Source organism: Lithobates pipiens, unplaced genomic scaffold, assembly GCF_037356315.1.
Source record: "Lithobates pipiens isolate NorthernLeopardFrog02 unplaced genomic scaffold, aLitPip1_a1.2 Scaffold_22, whole genome shotgun sequence".
Classification (NCBI taxonomy): Eukaryota; Metazoa; Chordata; class Amphibia; order Anura; family Ranidae; genus Lithobates; species Lithobates pipiens.
Genome location: NW_027507784.1, coordinates 266,406,676 through 266,432,966, shown reverse-complemented (window position 1 = coordinate 266,432,966; position 26,291 = coordinate 266,406,676).

Genomic DNA, 26,291 nt, shown 5'->3' with positions numbered 1-26,291 from the left:
AGTAGATAGTAGAGATCAAGTGACGTTGGGGGGATCAGAAGCAACAATTTTTTGAACTGCCTCAAAGGCCAGCTATGTAGCTTCTGTCTCCTGGAATCAGTGAAAAAATCAAAAATTGGAAAAATAGACCCACAATTATAGTGGGGAGGTCACAGGAAATTTCAATAAATTAGATCTATTCTTAGGAGACCCTTTAAAAAAAATTCATGCCTTCAAACAATCTCCCGCACCTTCCCCACCCGGGAAAATTCCTATTCAAGCCTGGGGGAAAAACAGGGTTGAAGTCTACTAGCATCAAAGGACCTGAGAGTGAGGAAAAGACAAACGTATCCAAGTCTTTTAGTGTGCCATGTGCCACTCCACTATTCTCACCAAATGACAAACCCTAGAATACGGGCAGGTTGATTACCCCCTTAGTTTGAGGGATTAATGCCCGTACACATGGTCGGACTTTCCGACGGGAAAATGTGCGATCGGATCGTGTTGTTAGAAAATCCAAGCGTGTGTGGGCTCCATCTGACTTTTTCTGTCGTAATTTCCGACACACAAAATTTGAGAACTGGATCTAAAATTTTCCTACAACAAAATCCGATCGTTTAAATTGTGTAGACAATTCGGACAGACAAAGTGCCATGCATGCTCAGAACAAATTACGAGACGAAAGCTATTGGCTACTGGCCCCTTTATAGTCCCATTGTACGTGTTCTATGTCACCGTGTTACGAACAATCAGATTTTCTGACAACTTTGTGCAACCGTGTGTATGCTAGACAAGTTTGGGCCAAAATCCGTCAGAAAAAATGTGACAGATTTTGTCATCGGAAAGTCGGACCGTGTGTACAGGGCATAAGAGTAGCGATCTTCACAAGGCACAGCGAGTTGGTTGCACATTCCTTTTTTTAAATTGCTGCTCTACCGAAACAAAGAAAAAACAGGGATATTTAAAACATTTAAGATCCTCTTGAATAGAATGTAAGGGTAAGTAATTGCGTGTATATAAAGTGGTTAAGTCGGGTGTTCATATTCTAACTAGCTACAAAAATATCAACTTGAAGATTATTGGTTACCATGAGCCATACCCTCACTTTTCTCTTTAACTATTTTTGGGGCATTACTGAAGCATGCACTATTACAATCAACCAGCAGCTCCACTGCCGTTGTATTACCCAGTCTACCATCAACTAGCAATAAAAATAAAATAAAATAAATGACACATATGATATAGTCTGTCAGGGGTTGGGTAAAGAATAATCACACTGGCAGGGGTGCTTAGTTTTTTTATATTATTAATTGTTTTAGTCTTATATGAATTTTAAATGAATTTTGGTATATTCATACAGCCAAAACTCTGCAACCACCCCCCCCCCCCAAAAAAAATAAACAAAAAAAATGTTGCTGTATATTCTTAAAAATTGTTAGCGTTAGAGTTAAGCTTTTTTCATTTTGCCCCGTTTGTTTTTTTTGTTTGGCATTTGACATAAAGTCTAAAACGACATGTCCACCTAAGATGACCCTGTCCACATGGTGATCCGGCCGCTGAATGATTTCACTTGAGACAGCACAGTAGTGTCACCGTATTACAGGAAATATTGTATTAGGGGGTCTACTGGCAGCTATTAACAGATCAACGGATATTATGTGACAAGGGCACTCAAAAAAATAAAAAAACTATTGTGCTAATTTTGTAAATTAAATCCCAATTTCTATTTTTCCTATGCTTAAAATGTAAACCAAGAACAGAAAAGATAATATGACATTTCATTAACAGCCAATGGGAAGATTTTACCTAATTTCTTATCAGCTGTCAGATGTTCTGTTCATTTTAACAGTTCATAGAAATCTGAGCTGCTTACATCCCATCTATATATAGTACTAAATTAGCAAAGTGTTGCTTGAATCTTCTGTATCACCAGCGATATGGTTAAGTGTACATGACCTGAATTATGTATGTTTGTGCACACCTAAGCACTTACTTGTGCTCTCCTCTGACCCAGAATCAGCTGACATCACAGAGTCACTCCGGGCTCTGGACAGATCCGACAATAATGTCGAGATCCACCCAGATGCCCAACCAGCAGCTGGCTCAGCCTCAGCGTGCCGATGAGAGGCTGAGCCAGCCGCTCCCACTCCCTCTCCAACCAGGCACTCTAGTGATCGAGAGCAGAGAGAGTGGTGCCAAGAACTGAGAGTTCAGTGGTGAGGTAATCACATAGTTCACAGGCTTAGAGCTGGCAGGGGACGTATGTAGCATCAGACCGATGCTGCCGCAGGGAGGTGAGTATGAATCTTAATTTTTTTATTTTTTTGCTATTCCCACATTTCTTCTTGAAGGGTGGATTCTGCTAATATGGACAAGGATGTCAAGGCACTGTGCCCCAGTTCACTCCTAATAAGATGCAGCTAGTGTGGACCAAAACCTTCTGGATAGTTGTACAAAGTAATGCCATATGGGTTCCAGATCCTCTATAGAGTTACTAAACATTAATAACATTTACATCTGTAGCCCTGTTATGGGGGGGGGGGTCATATAAAGTTTCCCTCTCCACACAGGCTATGGCGCTAACCTGCAGGTAACCAAATGAGCCAGAGCCAGAGCCCTCGCTAAAGGAAGAGTGGACTATGAATATATAATTTGCAGTGCCTCCACCTAGAACAGGGCTTGAGCATATGTAGAGATGATCCCTCTCTAGGACAATAACTAGTAGCCCAAAATAACTGACAGCAGTAGTACTAATACACCAAGCATAGATTTCTAAGAGTAAACATATGCAGACATACCAGCAGATGATCAGTGTAACTTTATTTGTAATCGGAGTCTTCAAGTGGGAAATGCAATATTACTTAAGAAACAAGGCCTGAGGTGTGCCATGGCCTGGATGGTCAGTATGCCTGAAAAGAGGGCATACCCTGAATGTAAGAATAAGAAAAATACTATGAGTATGAGTGAATAACCTGGGGGAAACGGGTGGGTGGGCACCTAGAAAACCCCAACCCTGGCCCTGACAGAGGAGGAGGGTTATATAGTCTCCGACTCCTCCCACAAATACAGGCTGGCCTACAGCCAGCCTTCTAACTTGTAATCGGAGTCTTCAAGTGGGAAATGCAATATTACTTAAGAAACAAGGCCTGAGGTGTGCCATGGCCTGGATGGTCAGTATGCCTGAAAAGAGGGCAAAAAGACACCAGTTTAGGTGGGAGAGGGAAGATAGAGATCCCATCCCTAAAATGACGTATGCCCAAACGCCAACCGTAAGTAACCGGTAAGTATCCGCTGTGAGAGTAGAACCCACCGACTCCAGACCTGGAGATGAGAAGGAACCTCCTTAGAGCCTGCAAGCTACGCAAACCCAATTGAACGTCCCGTGAAGGATAGGATGAGCCTGATGCCCAAGGTGACCCGGACATGAGAATGAACTGCTATGAATGAGAGGATACGTGGGGAAAAGAGAGCAAGGGCTGACCCGAAGAACCCCTACAACACACACCAGAAGAAGCACCGTGAAAACACCCCTTCCCATACCTGGTAAGAGGATGTGAGAGGGTGAGTGGCAAAAATACCAGTGATAGGAGAGGAAACCTGGCTGCCTGATGGATGTGATGGAGTAGATGCCATGGCAAGCATCATCAACATGGCGACACCAAGACAAACTGGTCCCACCGGATGCGAGCAGGTCATGCTACTGCCCGAGACCTCCCAACCGAGACCGAATCCTGAACCGAGGAAGGAGAAACAGACTCCAACCCAGGGGAATAAGTCCCATAGCATGAACCAGCCATGCCCAAAGTGACTAAAGCACCCCCCTCCCCACCTGGAACAAACCGGGGAGGAGCAAAGATGACTGGACCGACGTCCCTGAGCAGTACTCCAGGCAACCTCCTAGACAAGAGATCGGAGCTGAGAGTGGAATCCAGAATGGTGACGACGTCGCCCAACCTACCACCTAAGGACCGTGGCTTGGACACACCCTGAGAGTATGAATCCCAGGGCGGTAACCAGGGCCTCTATGCAACAGGATGTCCACTAAAGAAAATTGTTGTCTGCTTCCAACCTGAGGGTGCGCCCAGTGGCGAAAAGACATCTGTACGTGAGTGCAGGCATGGTTGATATTGGTATGGATGCCAAGACGGCCCAACCTGAAAACGTAACTAGAAGGAAAGACAGACAACCAGACATGAGAACAACAACAACGCCCCTCTGCCTACCTAAGAATGAGAACATGGCAGAAAAGTCAAGACCACAGCGCATGAATGAACCTAATGATGAACCCCCCCCCCCCCCCGTGTGTGAGTTGAGAAATAGTGAGTTAACCCGAGTAACCTGCAGCGCAGAGACAGGTAATTAACAGAAACTCAGGCCTAGAGTACCCACAGACCGTGGTGGGTAGACGTACAGGTGTGGTGAATGAACATGCATCGTATGACGTATGGTATACAGGCGAGAAGATTGTGGTCAACAATCATTAATAACGAAACCTCAGCCCGTATGGATCTGTAGACGTGACAGATCCCGATGTGCGAGCCCTAGCTAACTGACCCCGGTACAAACATGAACACAGATACGATAAGACATGACAATGAATGCAGACAAACCTAACCAGAATATGTCATAAGTGAACGCCCTTCTGCGAACTCTGAAGCCAAACACAGAGGTTGAAACACCATGACAGAACCACTGAACAGAAACACTATGACAGAAATACTGACAGAAAAATGTCACGACAATGCCATGACAGAAATGCTAAAAGTTAACCTAGGTAGAACGATGACTGAAATCCCGGGGCAGAACGCTATGACAGACATGCTGGCAGGACGCTATGACAGAACTCCAGGGGCAGAACACTGACAGATAACCTGGGGCGGAACGCTATGACAGACATGCCGGGCAGAATGATATGACAGGAACCCAGGGGCAAACCACTATGACTGCCATGCTGGACAGAGCGCTATGACGGAAATACTGGACCGAACGCTATGACGGAAATACTGGACCGAACGCTATGACGGAAATACTGGACTAAATGCTGTGACCGAACCTGGACAGAAGACTATGACAGGAAAGCTAGAAAGAATGCTATGACCGAGAATGCTGGACCAATCGCTATGACAGAATTGCTGGGCCGAACATTATGACAGAAAATGCTGGGCCGAACGTATGACAGAAAATGCTGGGCCGAACGTATGACAGAAAATGCTGGGCCGAACGTATGACAGAAAATGCTGGGCCGAACGTATGACAGAAAATGCTGGGCCGAACGTATGACAGAAAATGCTGGGCCGAACGTAATGACAGAAAATGCTGGGCCGAACGTAATGACAGAAAATGCTGGGCCAAACGTAATGACAGAAAATGCTGGGCCGAACGTAATGACAGAAAATGCTGAGCCGAACGTAATGACAGAAAATGCTGAACAGAACGCTGTGACAGAAAACTGGACTAATGCTATAACCAAAACCTGGACAGAACGCTATGACAGGAAAGCTAGATCGAATGCTGTGACAGAAATGCTGGACCGAACGCTGTGACAGAAATGCTGGACCGAACGCTGTGACAGAAATGCTGGACCGAACGCTGTGACAGAAATGCTGGACCGAACGCTGTGACAGAAAATGCTGAACAGAACGCTGTGACAGAAAAACTGGACTGAATGCTGACCGAAACCTGGACAGAACGCTGTGACAGGAAAGCTAGATGGAACGCTTATGACAGAAATGCTGGGCCGAACGCTATGACAGAAAATGCTGAACAGAACGCTGTGACAAAAACTGGACTGAATGCTATGACCGAAACCTGGACAGAACGCTGTGACAGAAATGCTGGACAGAACGCTATGACAGGAAAGCTAGACGGAATGCTATGACAGAAATGCTGGGCCGAACGCTATGACAGAAAATGCTGAACAGAATGCTGTGACAAAAACTGGACTGAATGCTATGACCGAAACCTGGACAGAACGCTGTGACCGAAATGCTTGACAGAACGCTATGACAGGAAAGCTGGGCCGAACGTTATGACAGAAAATGCTGGGCCGAATGTTATGACAGAAAATGCTGGGCAGAACGCTGTGACAGAAAATGCTGGGCAGAACGCTGTGACAGAAAATGCTGGGCAGAACGCTGTGACAGAAAATGCTGGGCAGAACGCTGTGACAGAAAATGCTGGGCAGAACGCTGTGACAGAAAAATGCTGGGCAGAACGCTGTGACAGAAAAATGCTGGGCAGAACGCTGTGACAGAAAATGCTGGGCAGAAAATGCAGGGCAGAACGCTGTGACAGAACGTTGTGACAGAAATGCTGGATAGCCCGCTGTGACAGAAAATCGCAGGCAGAACGCTGTGACAGAAAATCGCAGGCAGAACGCTGTGTCAGAAAATCGCAGGCAGAACGCTGTGACAGAAAATCGCAGGCAGAACGCTGTGACAGAAAATCGCAGGCAGAACGCTATGACAGAAAACGCTGGCAGAACGCTATGACAGAAAACGCTGGCAGAACGATATGACAGAAAACGCTGGCAGAACGCTATGACAGAAACCGCTGGAAAAAACGCTATAACAGAAAACACTGGCAAAACACTATAACAGAATGCTATGACAGAAAATTGCTGATGGAAGCTACAATTACCTCCCCCCCCCCCACGGGAAAAACCGGTGGGAAGGGCGGACTGCACGCAGGAGAGCTGAGGGAGGGGAGAATGTGGGCGAAGGACGGCCGATCAACCCCCCTCCCCCCGGCATATGTGAGGGGCCGAATACCCCCCCCCCCCCGAGAATCGGCCGATCATCATCATCATTGTCATTTTTTACGTGAGGGGGGAGAGAGCCGGCGCGGCCAATGGCTGGACGCATGGGGAGTGGGCGGGCAGGGAGAGTGCAGCCATGCACCAGGAAGGAAGGACGCATCCCGCTGCCTCCGGCAAGAGCGCGCCCAGGTGGAGCTGGGAACTGACTGGGGACATGGCAAGGTGGAAGAATGGCCGAACGCCCCCCCCGCTCCCCCGGCCTGAGCGCCGGGAAGAGCGGGCGGGCCGCATGCCAGCCCCACGGAGCTATGGGGATATGATAGCAGGCGGATGGATGGCCGGATGAAACCCCCGTTCCCCCGGCATGAGCGCCGGGAACAACGGGCGGGCTGCGCGCCAGCCCCACGGAGCTGTGGGGAGATTTGGAAAGGAGGATGGATGGCCAGATGAACGCCCACTCCCCCCGGCATGAGAGCCGGGAAAAGCGTGCTGGGCGCACGCTGGCCACACGGCACTGAGGGGAGACTGAGAAAAGCAAGCGGGCCCCCCCCTTCCCTCCCTAGCATGAGTGCCACGGGAACCAGGTGGGCTGCACGCTAGCCTGATGTAGCAGAGACCGACGGGGCGGGCGGGTGGACGGAGCAACATGTGGGGAGAGAGGAGCTGGGGCGGCCGATCGTCGATCACCCCCCCCCCCCCTCGCCCCACACTGGAAGAAACAGGCGGCTGGACATGGCAAATGTGGGGAGAGAGAGGAGCCGGGCCGACCGATAACACCCCCCCCCCTCTCCCCACACTGGAAGAAACAGGCGGCTTGACATGGCAAACGTGGGGAGAGAGAGGAATCGGGCCGACCGAGCCCCCCCCCCTCCCCACACTGGCAGAAACGGCGGGTGGACAGAGCAAACATGTGGGGAGAGAGAGGAGCTGGGGCGGCCGAACGCCGCTCACCCCCCCTCTCCCCACGCTGGAACAGGACAGGGGAACGCACCCCCTCTCCACCAGCATGAATGTAGAGAAGCGAGTGGTGGGGGATAGATGGACAGCCCTTCCCCCATGAGCTGCCTCCACCTAGAAAACCCCAACCCTGGCCCTGACAGAGGAGGAGGGTTATATAGTCTCCGACTCCTCCCACAAATACAGGCTGGCCTACAGCCAGCCTTCTAACATATGATAAAGTGATGGCATTACATACAACCAAAACAATAACAAGAAGAATGTATATATGTCTTAGAAGAACAGTGTATCAACTCTTCATCCCCACTGACTTATACCAAAAAATGGGAAACAGACCTTCAATTACAACCAGAACAAATAAACTGGCCCCAAATATGGCATAATACCAAATCAGCATCACCTAATATTGCCGCTCTCAAAACTAATTACAAAGTTCTCACTAGATGGTACCTAGTTCCTGCCAGAATCTCCAAGTTTTCTCCACAATACGTGTCCCAATGCTTCCGAGGATGTTCAGCATTGGGAACACACATGCCCATATGGTGGGAATGTAAAATTGTTGAATCCTTTTGGTTGGAGGTGTTTAAGATTCTTTCCACTATGTTTAATATACCTTTGCTTCCTGATCCAGCCACAGCACTCCTAAATGATAAACCAAATATTTTATTGCACCGTCAGTTTAAACTTATGCTCTTCATAACCACAGCAGCCAAGCAGACCATAGTGAAAGCATGGAAATCTGACTCACTCTGTATTTTGTAATTTAAGAACAGAATAACTCAGTTCATGAGTCATGAGTCAAACAATCTTACTTGTCAATTTATCGAAGTATGAAGCCTTATGGAGACCATGGTTTGAGCATTTCCTAACTCCAGGATTCGATAATTACCATAGCAGTTGAAGCACCATAGCAGTTGAAGATTAAACAGAGGCAAAGTTGGCAGCTTCCTTGCCTGTGGCCAATTATAGCTCAGGGGGTTTAGTGCACACCCCAAACTATATAAGGCCGCCTGCGTGGCGGCCTTGTGTAGTGTGTTGCGCCATTCATAAAGAGAAGGATAGGCAGGGACAGTGTCTACATTTCTTGTGATTGAACCTAGCGCAGTTACAGTCGGTGTATTGTGCTCCCTGCACAGTGTACACCTGAAGCTACTCTAATTGCTGGAGTTGTTCTGGTCCTATACCACAGGCATCTGCAGCAGTTACAGTCGGTGTATTCTGCCCCCTGCACAGTATACACCTGAAGCTACCCCCAATTGCTTGTGTTGTTCTGGTCCTATACCACAGGCAGCTGCAGCAGTTACAGTCGGTGTATTGTGCCCCCTGCACAGTATACACCTGAAGCTAACCCCAATTGCTAGAGTTGTTCTGTTCCTATACCACAGGCAGCTGCAACAGTTACAGTCGGTGTATTGTGCCCCCTGCACAGTATACACCTGAAGCTACCACAATTGCTCGTGTTGTTCTGGTCCTATACCACAGGCAGCTGCAGCAGTTACAGTCAGTGTATTGGGCCCCCTGACAGTGTACACCTGAAGCTACCATAATTGCTTGTGTTCTTCAGATCCTATACCACAGACAGGCAGCTGCAGTAAATGCAGTCGGTTTACTGTGTCATCTGCTCAGTGTGCACCTAAAGCTACCCCAATTGCTGGTGTTCTCATCTTCCTGCAGACCATTAGTATGTCTGGAAGGCCAACAAGGAGAGGCAGACAGTCATGAGCCAATAAAAGAGGGCAAGCAGGCTCTGTGTCTAGAGGCAACAGTGCTGATCGTGGAAGCGGTTCATCGTCATCAGCACATGGCCATGGGAAACGCTTGTCCTTATTTTCAGCAGCTGGACTCATTGAGCCGCAACATGCCAAAGACTTGGTCAAGTGGATGACCAAGCCCTCCTCATTCTCCTCATCCTCTCTCACCCAGGCTCAGGGTACTGGCAAAGCAGCTGCCAACGCATCATCTTCCCTCGTTTCAATGGCATCACTCCTTCCCTAGACCCACCATGTCCTCCTGAGGAGTCCCCTGAACTGCTTGAGCACAGTTTTGGGTACATGCTACAGGAGAATGCCCAGCTTTTTGAAGGCTCTAATGATGATACCCAGCTAGAGGAAGGCAGTAGCGTGAGCCCAGAGAGAGAGGATGCTCAAGAAGGACAGCAATCTGGCAGTCATTTTCCACTAGCTGCAGCATACTGCCAGGTTTGCTCCAGTGATGAAGAGGGAGGGGATGACTCCACGTGGGTGCCTGATAGGAGAGAGGAGGAGGAGGAGGCACATCTCCAATGAGGCAGGATGCCCTCCAGGGGCCAGCTTAAGGGCAGCACACCAACTGAATCACACCACAGAGCTCCTCCTCTGCAGGATGCTGCCTCTGCATGTTATTCCAAAAGTTCTTTGGTGTGGGCCTTTTTTGAGACGAGTGCATCAGATTGCACTACTGCTATTTGCAACATATGTCTCAAGCGTATGGCAAAACATCAGCCGCTAGGGCACCACATGCTTAACCAGACATATGTTGACCTGCCATGCAGTTCGTTGGCAAGCGTACCTTAAAGATCCACACCAAAGAACAAAGCAGACCTCTCCTTGCTCCTCATCAGCTTGGATCTCCAAGACAGAAGTACAATCAAATCACACTTGTTTATTAATCAAATAAAAAAGGTAAATAGAAAAAAGCATAGTCAAGCATAGCCAGAGTCCTGTAGCCAGATCGGGTAGTCAGCCAGTCCAAAGTTCAATAACCAGATTGGGTAATCAGCCAGGCCAGATGTCAGGGATCCAAGGAAAGCAACTGCAAGCAGGATGAGAAGCCAGGTGGGATGTCAGCAAGCCATTCTTGAAACAAACAGCAGGAGATGGTTCCCTGTGATGTGACCAACACGAAGGCAAAAGAAAAAGTGAGCAGGAAGGCTTTAAATAGGCAGGTCAGACGAGCATCATCGGGAACAGCTGGTAACTGTGGAAAGAGAAGAGAGCTGGCAATTAGCCGACAGCTGAGCGGCCAGCCCAGAGGAGGAAGGGCTAAGCCAGCCCTGACAGTACCTCCCCCTCAAAGACCCCTCTCCCTCGGAGGGCCACCGGGCTTGAGGGGAAACCATCTATGGAACTCGCGGAGGAGAACAGGGGCATGTACGTCAGAGGATGAAACCCAGGAGCGTTCCTCCGGACCGTACCCCTTCCAATGCACCAGGTACTGTATGCGCCCATGGAACCTACGGGAGTCAACAATGGATTGTACCTCATACTCCTCATGGTTCTCAACCAGAATAGGGTGAGGACGTGGCACCGAGGTGGTAAATTGGTTACAGACCAAATGGTTTTAATAAGGAGACATGAAACACATTAGAGATGCGCATACTAGGAGGAAGGTCCAACGCGTAAGCTACTGGGTTAATCCTGCGAAGGATACGGAATGGCCCAATAAACTGAGGTGCAAACTTCAGTGAGGGAACACGAAGCCGGAGGTTGCGAGATAACAGCCAGACCCTGTCCCTAACCTGGTAGGAAGGCGCAGCAGGCGTCTGCGGTCAGCATGGAGTCTGTACCTATCATTAGCATGACGCAAAGCCTCCTGGACATTGTACCCAAGTGGAACGAAGACCACGGAGATGCTCCTCTAATGCAGGAATACTCTGCAGGACAAACGAGTCAGGCAACATGGAAGGTTGGAAACCATAAATGGAGACAATCGGGAGGCAGAATTCAAGGCACTGTTGTGAGCAAACTCTGCCCAAGGTAATAGGTCAGACCAGTTGTTATGATGGTCAGAAATATAGCAACGTAGGAATTGCTTCAAGGACTGATTGGCTCGTTCTGCGGCCCCATTAGACTGCGGGTGATACACAGAAGAGAACGCAAGCTGGATTCCCAACTGTGCACAAAAGGCTCACCAGAAACGGGAGACAAACTGACTGCCCCTATCCGAGACAATCAACTTGGGTAGCCCATGTAAGCGAAAGATCTCCCGAGCAAAAATGGAAGCCAGTTCCTTAGAGGTGGGCAACTTGTGGAATGCAATGACACATCTTTGAGAACCGGTCAACCACCATAAGGATAACAGTGTAGCCTTGGGAGTTGGGCAATTCCACAATAAAATCCATAGACAGGTAAGTCCAGGGCCTCTCTCCATTGGGTATGGGTTGTAGGAGGCCCACTGGAAGGTGTCGTGGAGTCTTACTCTAAGCACACACGGGACAGGCAGCTACGAAGGCAGTAAAATCAGCCCATAGACTAGGTCACCAGAATTGTTGGGAGATGGCCCAAATGAGTTGATTTTTCCCAGGATGGCCAGCTGCCTTGGGAGAATGGTAAGTCTGGAGCACTGCAGTATGGAGACTCTCTGGGACAAAGCAGCGGTAACAAGGTTTATCAGGAGGAGCATGGACCTGAGCAGCAAGAATTTTGTCACCCAAAGGAGAAGTAAGACTGGTGCGAACCATAGCCAAGATACGATCAGGAGGAATCATAGGAACCGGAACTGACTCCGACTTGGAAGTGGAGGAAAATTGTCGTGACAAGGCATCAGCCCTTACATTCTTAGTACCGGGTAAGAATGGGACAATGTAATTAAAGCTCGACAAGAAAAGAGCCCATCGCCCCCTTCTAGGAGAGAGTCGCTTAGCCTCAGACAAGAATGTAAGATTCTTATGGTCAGTAAGAATAAGAACAGGCAGAGTGGTACCTTCAAGGAGGTGTCTCCATTCTTTCAGGGCTAAAATTATCGCCAACAGCTCTCTGTCACCAATCTCATAATTGCCCACAGCAGGTGACAATTTCTTGGAAAAGTAGCCACATGGATGCATAGCGCTCTCAGAGTTAGGACATTGAGACAGAAGGGCGCCAACTCCCGTCTCAGAAGCATCAACTTCTAGGATAAAAGGCAACGTAGGATCAGGATGTGCCAACACAGGAGCAGAAACAAAGGCAGCCTTGAGAGTCTCAAAGGCCTTAATGGACTCCGGAGACCAACTCTGTGGATTACTGTCCTTTCTGGTCATATCAGTCAGAGGCTTGACCAGAGACGAGAAGTTACGAATAAACTTCCGATAGTAGCTGGCAAAGCCCAGGAAACGCTGCAGAGGACGTAAACCCACGGGTCGAGACCACTGTAGGACTGCCGACAGTTTCTCTGGGTCCATCGAAAAACCAGCAGTGGAAATGACATAACCCAGGACTGTAACCTGTTCACGATGGAACTCGCACTTCTCCAGTTTACCATAGAGATTGTTCTCTCTTAGTTTCTGAAGTACACGACAGACATCTGTGTGGTGGCTCTCCAGGGACTTGGAAAATATGAGGATATCATCGAGATAAACCACCACACACAATTGCAACAAATCTCAGAGGACATCGTTAATAAATTCCTGGAAAACTGCCGGGGCATTACAAAGGCCAAAAGGCATTACCAGGTATTCATAATGGCCTGTTCTGGTATTAAACCCAGTTTTCCACTCGTCGCCCTCCTTAATGCGCACAAGATTGTATGCCCCTCTCAGGTCAAGCTTTGTGAAAACCGTTGCTCCCTTGAGGTGGTCAAATAACTCCATAATCAATGGAATCGGGTAGGCATTCTTAATCGTGACACGATTGAGACCCCTATAATCTATACAAGGTCTGAGTTCACCGCTCTTCTTTTTCACAAAGAAGAAACCAGCACTAGCAGGAGACGAGGACTTGCATCAGCAACATACTCTTCCATGGTCTTATCCTCCAATACCGGCCATGAGGAGGTATGGCACCAGGTTGAAGGTCAATTGCGCAATCATAAGGCCGGTGTGGAGGAAAACTACCAGCTTGACCTTTATCAAAGATATCCCCAAAATCACGGTACTCCTCCAGCAAGGAGGGGAGTGAAGCGGTGCACAGGACCTTGGGTACCTTCAGGAAGCATGTCTCACTGCATTGTGGTGGCCAGGAGAGAATCTCAGCACGGAGCCAATCAAAAGAGGGGTTGTGCCTCTGTAACCAAGGATAACCAATAACCATCAGAAATCTGGGTGAGGAAATAACTTGGAATTGGATTGTCTCATGGTGAAGAGCCCCTACGGCCATGGACAATGGAACCGTCTCATGAGTCACATGGGCAGGCTGTAAAGGTCTCCCGTCAAGAGCCTCAATGGCAAGTGGAGTGTCACGCAGCTGCAGCGGAATCGAGTGCTGCGAAACAAATGCAGCATCAATGAACAGGCCTGCAGCCCCAGAGTCGATTAAAGCCTGTATCTCGATGGACGACTCAGCCCAAGAAAGGGTGTCCAAAACCAGGGGCTTATCCTTCTGTATAACTGGGGAAGAAACAATGCCACCTAAGGTCTGTCCATGACAGGACCTCAAGGTTTGAGTGTTCAAAAGGACAAGACTTCAAAAAGTGACCTGCCTGGCCACAATAAAGGCACAATCTCTCCTTCCTCCTAAAGGCTCTCTCATCCGCAGAGAGACGCATGAAGCCCAGGTGAATGGGTTCATCTTCATTGACCAACTTGGTACCCCGAGGCATGGGAGGGGAGGGAGGCATGGGTGGGACTACAAAGTTCGGAGGCAAACATACAGGAGGCTTCCGCAAGCGCTCCTTAAGAGAAAGTCTTTCTCTGAGTCTGGAGTCAATGAGGATGGCAAACGAGATCAAGCTCTCCAGCTCAGTGGGTATATCTCGGGCTGCTATCTCATCCTTGATGGAATCCGAGAGACCATGAGAAAAAGCAGCCACAAGGGCCTCATTGTTCCAAGCAACCTCTGCTGCCAGAGTATGGAATTCAATGGCGTAGTCGGCAACAGTTCTCGGACTCTGTTTGATGGACATGAGGCACTTGGCAGCAGAAGCGGAGCGTGCGGGAATGTCAAAATCCCTTTTAAAGGAGGCCACAAACTGAGGGTAACTCAAGACAACAGGTTTTTGCGTCTCCCATAGAGGGTTAGCCCAGGCCAAGGCTCTCTCAGAAAGCAAAGATATCACGAAACCTACTTTGCTTCTGTCCGTGTGAAACGCCTGGGGCAGCATTTCAAAGTATATCTCAACCTGATTGAGAAACCCTCTGCATTGAACTGGATCGCCCCCAAATCGCTGGGGAAGCGGAGCAGAACCAGACATACCTCTTATAGAGGTAATACTCGAGACGGGTGCCTGCACAGAGACTGACGCAGCAGCAGGAACGGCCTGCAACTCAGGTTGTACCGGAGCAGCCACCGTGGGGGATTCCAGGTGAGCCGTGCGATTCAGGAGCGTTTGTAACGCCAAGGCAAACTGATCCATGCGGTGATCTTGCTCATCCAATCTGGAAAAAATATTACCAACAAGTGGATTGACTGTACCTTCTGAATTCATGGCCTATCAGAAACCATGAAACAGACTGAGACAGAAGTACAAATCAAATCAAATCACACTTGTTTATTAATAAAAATAAAAAGGTAAATAGAAAAAAGCGTAGTCAAGCATAGCCAGAGTCCTGTAGCCAGATCGGGTAGTCAGCCAGTCCAAAGTTCATTAACCAGATCGGGTAATCAGCCAGGCCAGAAGTCAGGGATCCAAGGAGAGCAACCGCAAGCAAGATGAGAAGCCAGGTGGGATGTCAGCAAGCCAGTCTTGAAACAAACAGCAGGAGATGGTTCCCTGTGATGTGACCAACGCGAAGGCAAAAGAAAAAGTGAGCAGGAAGGCTTTAAATAGGCAGGTCAGACGATCATCATCGGGAACAGCTGGTAACTGTGGAAAGAGAAGAGAGCTGGCAATTAGCCGACAGCTGAGCGGCCAGCCCAGAGGAGGAAGGGCTGAGCCAGCCCTGACAAGTCATCCCTGAAACCTGCACTGAGAGGAATGAAGGTGTAGAATTAGGTGTGTCAAAGCCAAGTACTTGCTGGCACTCTGCTAGCAGTACACCGATGTCCGATTGTACCAGGCAAATTTCCCTGCCCCAGCTGCTGGACCGTCGAAAGAAGTTTACTCCCAGCCAACTACATGCCCAGTGGTTGAATGCTAGCTTGGCTAAAATGCTAGCACTTCAACCTCTGCCTTTTCAGTTGGTAGACTCGGCCCCCTTCCGTGAGTTTGTGCAATGTGCGGTTCCTCATTGGCAGGTTCCCAAACACTACTTTTTCTGTCAGGTTTCCAAACGCCACTTTTTCTCACGGAAGGCGATTCTGGCTCTTTACCGGCATGTGGAAGGCAATGTCCATGCCTCGCTGGACAGGGCGGTCAGTGGTAAGGTGCATATTACCACTGACTCATGGACCAGCAGGCATGGACAGGCACGTTACCTATCTTTCACGGCACATTGGGTCATTCTTCTGGCAGCTGGGAAGGATGCAGGACAAGGTACAGTAGTGTTGGAGGTTGTTCCACCACTACGCCTCCAAAATGCTACTACTGGTTGTGACACACCTCTCTCCTCCACCCCCTCCTCTTCTTCTTCCTCCATGGCCTCTTCCTGTGCTTTGTCCTTGGAACCAGCGGTGCTCTGTAGGCGTTCAAGGCGCTACGCAAGTACGCAGGCAAAAAGATGCCATACTGTGCTTGCGTTGGTGTGCTTGGGGGACAGGAGCCACACTGGGGCAGATATTGTGTCAGCTCTGCAGGGGCAGGCTGAGAGATGGTTGACGCCACACCAGCTTAAGCCAGGAATGGTGGTTTGCGACAATGGCACCAACCTCCTCTCTGCCCTCCAATAGGAACAACTGAACCACGTGTCCTGTGTGGCTCACGTGCTTAACTTGGTGGTGCAGCAGTACTTGGGCAGGTACCCGGGCTTATAGGATGTCCTGAGGCAGGCCAGGAAAGTCTGTGTTTATTTCCGCCAGTCATATAATGCCAATGCTCGGCTGGCTGAGCTCCAAATGGAGTTGAACCTGCCCAAGAACCGCCTTATCTGTGACATGCCCACCATTTGGAACTCAACGTTGACCATGCTGCAGCGGCTGCAAACGCAGCAGAGGGCCATCAATGAGTACCTGTGCGACTACAGCACCAGGACAGGGTCAGGGGAGCTCCGTTTTTTCTCCCACGCCAGTGGGCCATGATTAGGGATGCATGCACTGTCCTTTCATCATTTGAGGAGGCCACGAGGATGGTGAGCAGTAACAGTGAATGCATCAGTAACACTGTACCCCTTGTCCACCTGTTGGAGCACACGCTGCATGGAATAATGGACAGGGCACTTGAGGCAGAACAGAGGCAGGAAGAGGAGGACTTCCTTGCCTCTCAAGGCCCCCTTTATCCAGACAGTGTTCCTGCTGTCCCACCGATCACACAGGAAGAGGAGGAGGAGGACGATTGTGTCAGCATGGAGGTAGAGCCTGCCACTTAGCATCAGCAGCAGCAGTCTTTTAGGGATGATTTACAGTCCCAAGAAACCCATGGACTTGTACGTGGCTGGGAGGAGGTGGCTAAGGATCATGTCGTTCTTAGTGACCCAAAAATTCTCTGGACCGAATGCCTCAGCTAACCTATGCTGCATGGCCTCCCTGATCCTGCAAAGCCTGCGGAAGGATCCTCGTGTTCTTCGGATCAAGGAGAGGGATCATTACTGGCTGGCAACTCTCATTGCTCCACGGTACAAGGGTAAGGTTGCGGACCTTATCTTGCCTTTGCCGAGGGAACAGAGGATGAGACATCTCCGGGAGGCCTTGCAGAAAGGTCTGTGCAACGCGTTCCCAGAGACTGGAAGATTACAAACTCCTGGTCCTGCACAACGTGTTGCTGAGGCTTTGGTCAGTCACAGAAGGATTGGTGGAGAAGGTGGCCTCCTGACCGATGTGTTCAGACAATTTTTTAGTCTGCAGCCCCAAGGTATGATCAGTTCCAGCAACCATCGCCAGCGTCTGATTTACATGGTGCAGGAATACCTAGGGGCAAGGTCAGACTTGAACACCTTTCCCACTTAAAATCATCTGGGTTACTGGGTCTTGAGGATGGATCACTGGCCAGAGCTTGCACAGTATGCAATGTTGTGGCACCAGCACCAGTGCCTAAGGCCCAATTTTTCAGCCCCTGTTTAACAGGGGCGTTTAATTACAATTTTTGATGCAATGCTTTGCAGCAGAGCTCATTCCTGTACTCCAACTAGAGTATCTGGGAGAGGTTGCAGTGTCGTTGCACCATCACCAGTACCTAAGGCCCAATTTTTCAGCCCCTGTTTAACAGGGGCATGTAATTAAAATTTTTGATGCAATACTTTGCAGCAGGGCTCATTCCTGCACTCCAACTAGAGTATCTGGGAGAGGTTGCAGTGTTGTGGCACCAGCACCAGTGCCTAAGGCCCAATTTTTCAGCCCCTGTTTAACAGGGGCATGTAATTACAATTTTTGATGCAATACTTTGCAGCATGGCTCATTCCTGCTCTCCAACTAGAATTTCTGTGAGGTGTTGCAGTGTTGTGGCACCAGTGCCTAAGGCCCAATTTTTCAGCCCCTGTTTAAGAGGTGCATGTAATTAAAATTCTTGATATAATATTTCACAGCAGGACCCGTTCCATCGCCCACCGAGAGTAACTGCGAGGATTTACAGTGTTGTGGCACCAGCACCATCACCACCAAAGGCCCAATTTTTCTACCACTTTTCAACCATGGCATATAATTACAACTCTTGATATAATAGTTCACAGCAGGGCATTCTAGCACCCACCAAGAGTCACTTTGAGGGCTTACAGTGTTGTGGCAACACCAACACCTTAGGCACAAATTTCTGCAGAGCATATAGGACAGGCCCCTACTTTCAAACATCCAACTTACAAAGGTCTCCTACTTGCAAATGAAAGGAGACAACAGGAAGGGAGATGAAAAAAGACGGACGGCAAAAAAATTATACAGGGATGATAACCCTTCCCTATGTTTTCCAAAAAGCTTAAAAATAGTTTTTTTAACTGGAGCTACACTTTAAAAATGTACCAGTTCAAAATTACAAACAGATTCTACTAAATACAACAAACCTACACAGTTCCTGTCTTGTTTGCACTGTCTTTATACTGCTGTTCTAAGTATATAGGGCCTGTGGGCCCCACGCCTTTCCTTTTTTTAATTTAGGTTCAGGGTTCCCCTTAATATCTGTACAAGACCCAAAGGGGCTTATAATGGGCAGGGGGGCTACCCATGCCATTTTTCTCAATGATTTTCATCTATATTGCCGGAACCAGACATTACATTAAAATGACTTTTTTTCCATTAGAAATGTCATTTTGTGCAGGGACTGTTCTAAACGCGGGAAACATGTGCCACTTCACAGGCATACTATAGACACCCCCCAGGCATGATATTCAAAGGAATATTTCACTTTTTTTCACTTTAAGCGTCATTAAAATCAGTGCTGCTGAAAAAACAGACGTTTTAAAAAATAAAATTGCATTGATACATGTCCCCTGGGGCAGGAGCCGGGTCCCCAAACCCTTTTTAGGACAATAACTTGCATATTAGCCTTTAAAATTAGGACTTTTGTTTTCGAACGTTCGAGTCCCATAGACTTTAATGGGGTTCTAAAGTTCGTATGAATTTTTGATCCGTTCGAAGGTTCTGGTGCGAACCAAACTGTTTGGCTCATCCCTACTCTCTTGTATAATGCAGAGAAAGAACGATTTTTTTTTTTTTTTTTACCAGAAAGCACGATTTTTTATCGCCAAGTAACATAGACAGACGCTGGTATCACGTTGAGCTAAGCAAAATCCTCTCTATCATGATATGCTGCTTTTATTTATATTGTTAACATGAATAACAAAAGAAGGTGGTGGCTTCAGAATCAGCCAATCAGACACTTGTACTCTTTCAAAAGAACCAATCACACACATGTATATAGTCAAATAGAATTCCAGTAGTGATGTGTGCGGATGGTCATGTGCAGAGCCATGTGGCAAACGACTCGACTCGAATAAGGAAGTTCATAGCCAGTAGCCAATAGCTGCACTAGCGTCGGTTTTAGTCCGTCGGAATAGCATACACACGAGCGAATTTCTCGGTAGGAACTGGGTCCGGCAGAGTTCTTGCGGAAAAATTTGAAGCATGTTCCATTTCTAAAGTCTCTCAGACTTTTGCGAATCAAAAGTCCGTTGCAGCCCACACACGATAGAATAGTCTGCCGGAATCATTCCGTCAGACTTTGGATGTTGAAAAGTCCGGTCGTGTGTACGGGACTTTACATTTTGAGTGACTGCACTTCCAAGTGCACTTTCAAGTGCACTTGCAGTGCAAAGTGGATTTGCCTTTCGTAAATAACCCCCATAGTGTCTCATAATTTGAACACTACTTATATGTCTCTGGACACGATCGGGTACACATTTCTACTGCTACCAATGATGCGAGCCATACTCTATCATGGCTCAGATTTTTGTATGGTTAAGCTATGGTTCCAATGTACGCAGATCTGTTTGCTAGGAGCATTAATGCAGTCGCCATGTGGTGGCCAGTCTCTTGGTGAGGCATAAATGAACATCCCTAAAAAGCAAACAGATCTGCCGTGTCATCGCGAAGGTTTCCGCAGCCAAGGGTCTTCCACCAATGTCTGTATGTGTGAATACGCTCATATGAGCGTATTACAGCAAAACTGACACTGGGGGACATATGACAACATACATTAATAAAAATGTTCACAACAATCTATGGAGCGGTGGATTCCTAGGGACGCTTGTACAGATGAATACACAGATAGCGAAGAAGTCTAGAACGTGCCACCTGCAAGGCAAATCATGCCTATCTAGCCTAACTCTTGGTCCCTAACCTGACTATAGGCTATCAATACTGCTGGACTTCTACCTATATAAATGGCCATCAGAAGCTTATCCTAACGTTACCATGAGTTGTTTACCATTCCTTAGGTTATGACTAGCTAGGAACCCCCCAGACCAAAAAAGGGACACTGTTGCTTTAACCACTTAACAACCGCCCGTTGCCGATTAACGGCTTCAGGGCGGTTGTTTAACTCTGAGAGGCCTTTAATCAACGGCCTCCCAGAATTCTGCTCTTGCGCGCCCCCTGGGGCGCGCACACGAGATCATCCGTGACCGCCGGGTCCAGTGGACCCGGCGCATCACGGATTATGGTAAATGGCCGCTCGTCGCGGCCATTTACCACGTGATCGCTCCGTCAAATGACGGAGTGATCACTTGATCGGTACAGCGGAGGGGAAAGAGATCGGTGTCAGCAGCGATGTGGGCTGCACCTGCAGTGCCCACATCGCTGCTCACCGAATTTAACCCCTCAATTCCCTGCCAATACTCTGCAATACCCTGCAATACTCTGCAGTTCCCTGCCATTACTCTGCAGTACCCCCCATTACTCTGCAGTACCCTGCCATTACTCTGCAGTACCCCCCATTACTCTGCAGTACCCTGCCATTACTCTGCAGTACCCCCCAATACTCTGCAGTACCTGCCATTACTCTGCAGTACCTGCCATTACTCTTCAGTACCCCCCATTACTCTGCAGTACCTCGCCATTACTCTGCAGTACCCTGCCATTACTCTGCAGTACCCCCCAATACTCTGCAGTACCCCCCCAATACTCTGCAGTACCCTGCCATTACTCTGCAGTACCCCCCAATACTCTGCAGTACCCTGCCATTACTCTGCAGTACCCCCCATTACTCTGCAGTACCCTGCCATTACTCTGCAGTACCCCCATTACTCTGCAGTACCCTGCCATTACTCTGCAGTACCCCCAAATACTCTGCAGTACCCCCAATACTCTGCAGTACCCGCCATTACTCTGCAGTACCCGCCATTACTCTTCAGTACCCCCCCATTACTCTGCAGTACCCCCCATTACTCTGCAGTACCCTGCCATTACTCTGCAGTACCCCCCAATACTCTGCAGTACCCCCCCAATACACTGCAGTACCCTGCCATTACTCTGCAGTACCCCCCAATACTCTGCAGTACCCTGTCATTACTCTGTAGCACCCTGCCATTACTCTGCAGTACCCCCCATTACTCTGCAGTACCCCCCATTACTCTGCAATACCCCCCAATACTCTGCAATACCCACCAATACCCCGCCAATACCCTGCCATAAATTGCCATACCCAGCCATACTCGGAGATACCCAGCCATACTCGGTGATACCCTGCAATACCCAGCCATAGACGCCCCCCCCCACCCCTCACCGCCCTCCGGTGCTTCTACCAACTCACCAGTACGATCAAAGCCAGAATCTTTTTTTTTATTTATTTTTTTTATTTCAGGCTTCTCAGCCTAGAGGTGAGATGTGGGATCATATTGACCCCCAGATTTCACTGTAAAGAGGACCTGTCACCCCATATTCCTATTACAAGGGATGTTTACATTCCTTGTAATAGGAATAAAAGTGATCAAAAATTTATTTTTGGGGAAAAAAAATGTCAAACTAAAATAAATAAAGTAAAATTTGCAACGACCACCATTGTATTCTCCAGGGTCTTTGCTAAAAAAAAATATATAATGTTTTGGGGTTCTCTGTAATTTTCTAGCAAATAAATTATGATTTTTACATGTAGGAGAGAAATGTCAGAATTGTCCTGGGTGCTCTGTATGTGGCCACACTGTGTAAAAGTCTCACACATGTGGTATCGCCGTACTCGGGAGTAATAGCAGAATGTGTTTTGGGGTGTAATTTGTGGTATGCATATGCTGTGTGTGAGAAATAACCTGATAATATGACAATTTTGTGGAGAAAAAAAAAGGAAAAAAAATCTTGATTTTGCAAAGAATTGTGGGAAAAAATGACAACTTCAAAAAACTCATCATGCCTCTTACTAAATACATTGGAATGTCTTCTTTCCAAAGAGGTGTCATTTTGGGGGTATTTGTACTTTTCTGACATGTTAGGGTCTCAAGAATTGAAATAGGCCGTCAGTCCTTCAGGTGTGATCAATTTTCAGATATTGGCACCATAGCTTGTGGACTCTATAACTTTCACAAAGACCAAATAATATCCACCAATTTGTACTTATTTTTACCAAAGATATGTAGTAGTATACATTTTGGCCAAAATTTATGAAGAAAAAATTACTAATCTGCTAAATTTTATAACAGAAACGAAGAAAAATTCTTTTTTTCGCAGAATTTTCGGTCTTTTTTCTTTTATAGCACAAAAAATAAAAAACTGAGAGGTGATTAAATACCACCAAAAGAAAGCTCTATTTGTGTGAAAAAAAGGACAACAATTTCATATAGGTCCAGTGTTGCATGACTGAGTAATTGTCATTCAAAATGTGAGAGCACCAAAAGCTGAAAATTGGTCTGGTTATTAAGGGTGTTTAAGTGCTCAGTGGTCAAGTGGTTAAATAATGAAGTTGCAGACATACACTTCAACACAAACCAGTCCCTTGATAGCTTATAATCAAATGAGCTTTGCTCTCATACACTTGAGAATAGCCCAGGTATATTGCAGTATGAAAATAGAAAGTTTCAGTGAATCAGAGAAGCCTCTGAAAGCTATCTCTGATTCCCACACAGGGGTAACAATAATATAACAAATCGTGTGCTACATAGTACAGTAACACTTGCCTTCTGTCCCTTTTCAGCCTGGATTGATGGATACAACACAAAATCAGCCTCCAGCACCTCCTGGCTTGCACTGCATGTGGCTTGTCACTCTCTCACCTTTCACTTCCTGTAAAACATCCACATACAGGGGCGTAACTATAGGGGGTGCAGAAGTTGCGACCGCAACTGGGCCCTGTGATGCAGGGGGCCCATGCAGCCCCCTCTACTACATATGGCCAGCAGCAGCATAGGCAGCTAGGGGTACCAGTGCACTATGCACACGGGTGGCTGGAGGTGGAGGGTGACTAGCAGAGCTCCATGCTTGACTATCGCACTGGCTGCTCTTTAGTTGTGCATTCCCCACATGACCTGTGTCCTCGGCCGGCTACTCAGAGTACCCCTCTCCTGCTCCATGCATTGCCGCTCAGTCCGATGTCTGTTCTCCCCATCCAGAGTCCCGCCCCCCCTGAGTCCGGCCCACACTGCACTGCATACTTCTCCCAGGTAAACAAACTTTAAGCACACAGATACAGTGCAGCCCTATGAGAGCCAGCTCCCCGGAGGATACTGCAGGCTTGTCTGCCAGCCCCCCTCCTCTCCCATCATACACAGATGATGAAAGGTCTTTCTGAGAGATATGCTGATCGCTTGTCCAGCACACTGGATGGAGCCAAGGCCAACATGGATGAGTCCGTGGCCTACAGCTTGGTCATGGTGAGTGAGAGGACCCCATCCCCCACACACCATTACATACCCCCTCCATCTCCCCCTGGGGACAGGGACCCGTTCTCACATGGGGACATGGACCCCCACCTCCCCTGGGGACAGGGACCCCTTCTCACCTGGGGGCAGTAACTTCATCTGCCCTGGAGAAAAGGACCTCATCTCTTCTGGGGACAGGGACCCCATCCTGCCTAGGGACAGTCCCCCAATGGGGCACCTAAAAAAATAAAAATAATAAAAAAAAAACTACTGATACCAGTGGTGGAACTACAGGGCTCACAAAGGTCATACCTGTGACCACGCCCTGGAGTTCCACCGCCGGACTCAGAGGGAAGGGCCCTGGCTGGGGTTCAGGGGGCCCTTCGTGGTTTCTTGCACCGGGGCCCTGAAGGTTCTAGTTACGCCACTGTCCACATATATAGCCTTGAGGGGTTTCCTGACCCCTAAGCCGGGGCAGGAAACAATCTCTTAACAGTAAGAATCTGTTTGTAATAAGAACTCTATGGTAGTTACCAGGCATGAATGTAAACAACCTCACAGACAGTGTACAAACGAACAACACTTTGTTACACATCTATTTGTGGCTATGCTTTAGCTCATGTCTTTGTGATCTATCACTGTTCCCAGTATATGGTGCTAAGCTGCCTGATGTTTTTAACATAACAGATGCTGCATTTGACATGTTGGACAGATTGTTCCAAGTTTTAACAAGTGAAGAGTGGGATGCTTTGAGGGAATGCAGAATAGAAAAAACATTTAATATGGTCTATTGTTAGCTGTGATTAAAAGTGATAATTGCAGCACAGTTTAGGTTTACAGGGCCATTGATTATTAGATGTCTCACTGGGAAGCAGTGAGGTATCTGCCATTCCTCATTCATGTACGGAGAGGGCTGGGACCCAGCTCAGCTAATAGATGGTGATTGTTATTGCTCTTCAGGGAAACCCCACATTAATCATCACCCACCACTGGTTTAATTTCCCCTATGTATGTGGAAACCCATCTGCTAATGTACTGTTACTTCTCTCTCCAGCCTCTAATCTTAAATACAATAAAGAAAATACAACTTTTGGTATGTGACCACATATTATCATTCTTACAGTCAGATATATATGAAATAAATGTTTTGAACATGAAGACCTGACAGTTTGAGAAACACCTAATTCACAGCATACAATATCAAATCTAACCTGAACCAAAAACTCTCTGTTCGTGAAAAAGAAGTTCACATGTCACAATAGGAATCCAGAACATATTGGGAAGAGAAGTGGGGGTGAGCACAGACATTTGAGTGTCAGGTATTAGGCTGAACATTGGCTTTGTTCTCTTGCAAGCATAGCAGTTATTGCTTAGAAGCTGAGGAGTTGACTTAAAAAGCAGCGGTATAGACATGCGACCCAAAAAAAAAAAAAAAAAAAAAAAAAACCACAACACATTTAAAAAGCACGTTAATGTCCTTTTTAAAAGTGCACAGTGCTCTTCCAGCTTGGGATTCTCTCAAAAAGGGTACAAGTCCTCAATGTCCTGGCTCGTCCTAGCTCCTGTGATCTCTAAGGCCGCGTACACACGCGGGGACTGTTCGCTGAAACTGTCCGCTGAAACCAAGTTTCAGCGGACAGTCCGCTCGTGTGTGGGCTTTCAGCGGACAGTTTCAGCGAACAGTCCGCTGAACAAGGTTTTTTCGGAAATTCCGAAAAACTGTCCGCTGAAACCTTGTTTCAGCGGACAGTCCCCGCGTGTGTAGGCTTGTTCGTCAAACAAAGTTGCGCGCATGCTCAGAAAGGATTTTCACGCCGAAAGTTATAATGCAGTGTATAGGACGTCGTATTTTTCGTCCCGTCGTACGTGCCGTTCACGTCATCGCGCACGGTTTCAGCAAACTGTTCGTCCGTCGTGTGTGGCCATGTCCGTCCATGCTAATTTTGAGCGGACTGTTTGCCGAAACTGTTTGACGGACAAAGTTGGGCGAACAGTCCCCGCGTGTGTACGCGGCCTTATAGACATGTGCGTTAATTTTCGTCCGAATGTATTTTCGTCCAAATTTCAGGTATTTTCGTTATCGTTTTAACAAACGAAAGATCAACAAATGCATAAACAAATGCTTTATTTTCATTTTCATTGTGACAACAGTTCCATATAGATAGGAGATTCGACATGACGCTGACAATAATCTGTGTCTATCGAACCTGTGGTTGAATGTGCCTCGCCTTTACTCTATTAGTCCAGGATTATTCTACATAGAGAGAAAAGATTCAACATAGAGAGAAAAGATTCAACATAGAGAGAAAAGATTCAACATAGAGAGAAAAGATTCAACATAGAGAGAAAAGATTCACTGCTGGAATTGGGTGGGGGAAGTAAAATAAAAATAATGATGATGAATGTTATTGGCTGATTGTAACCAAAGAGGAGGAGCAGTAAAATAGCTAGAACTAAGTACACACG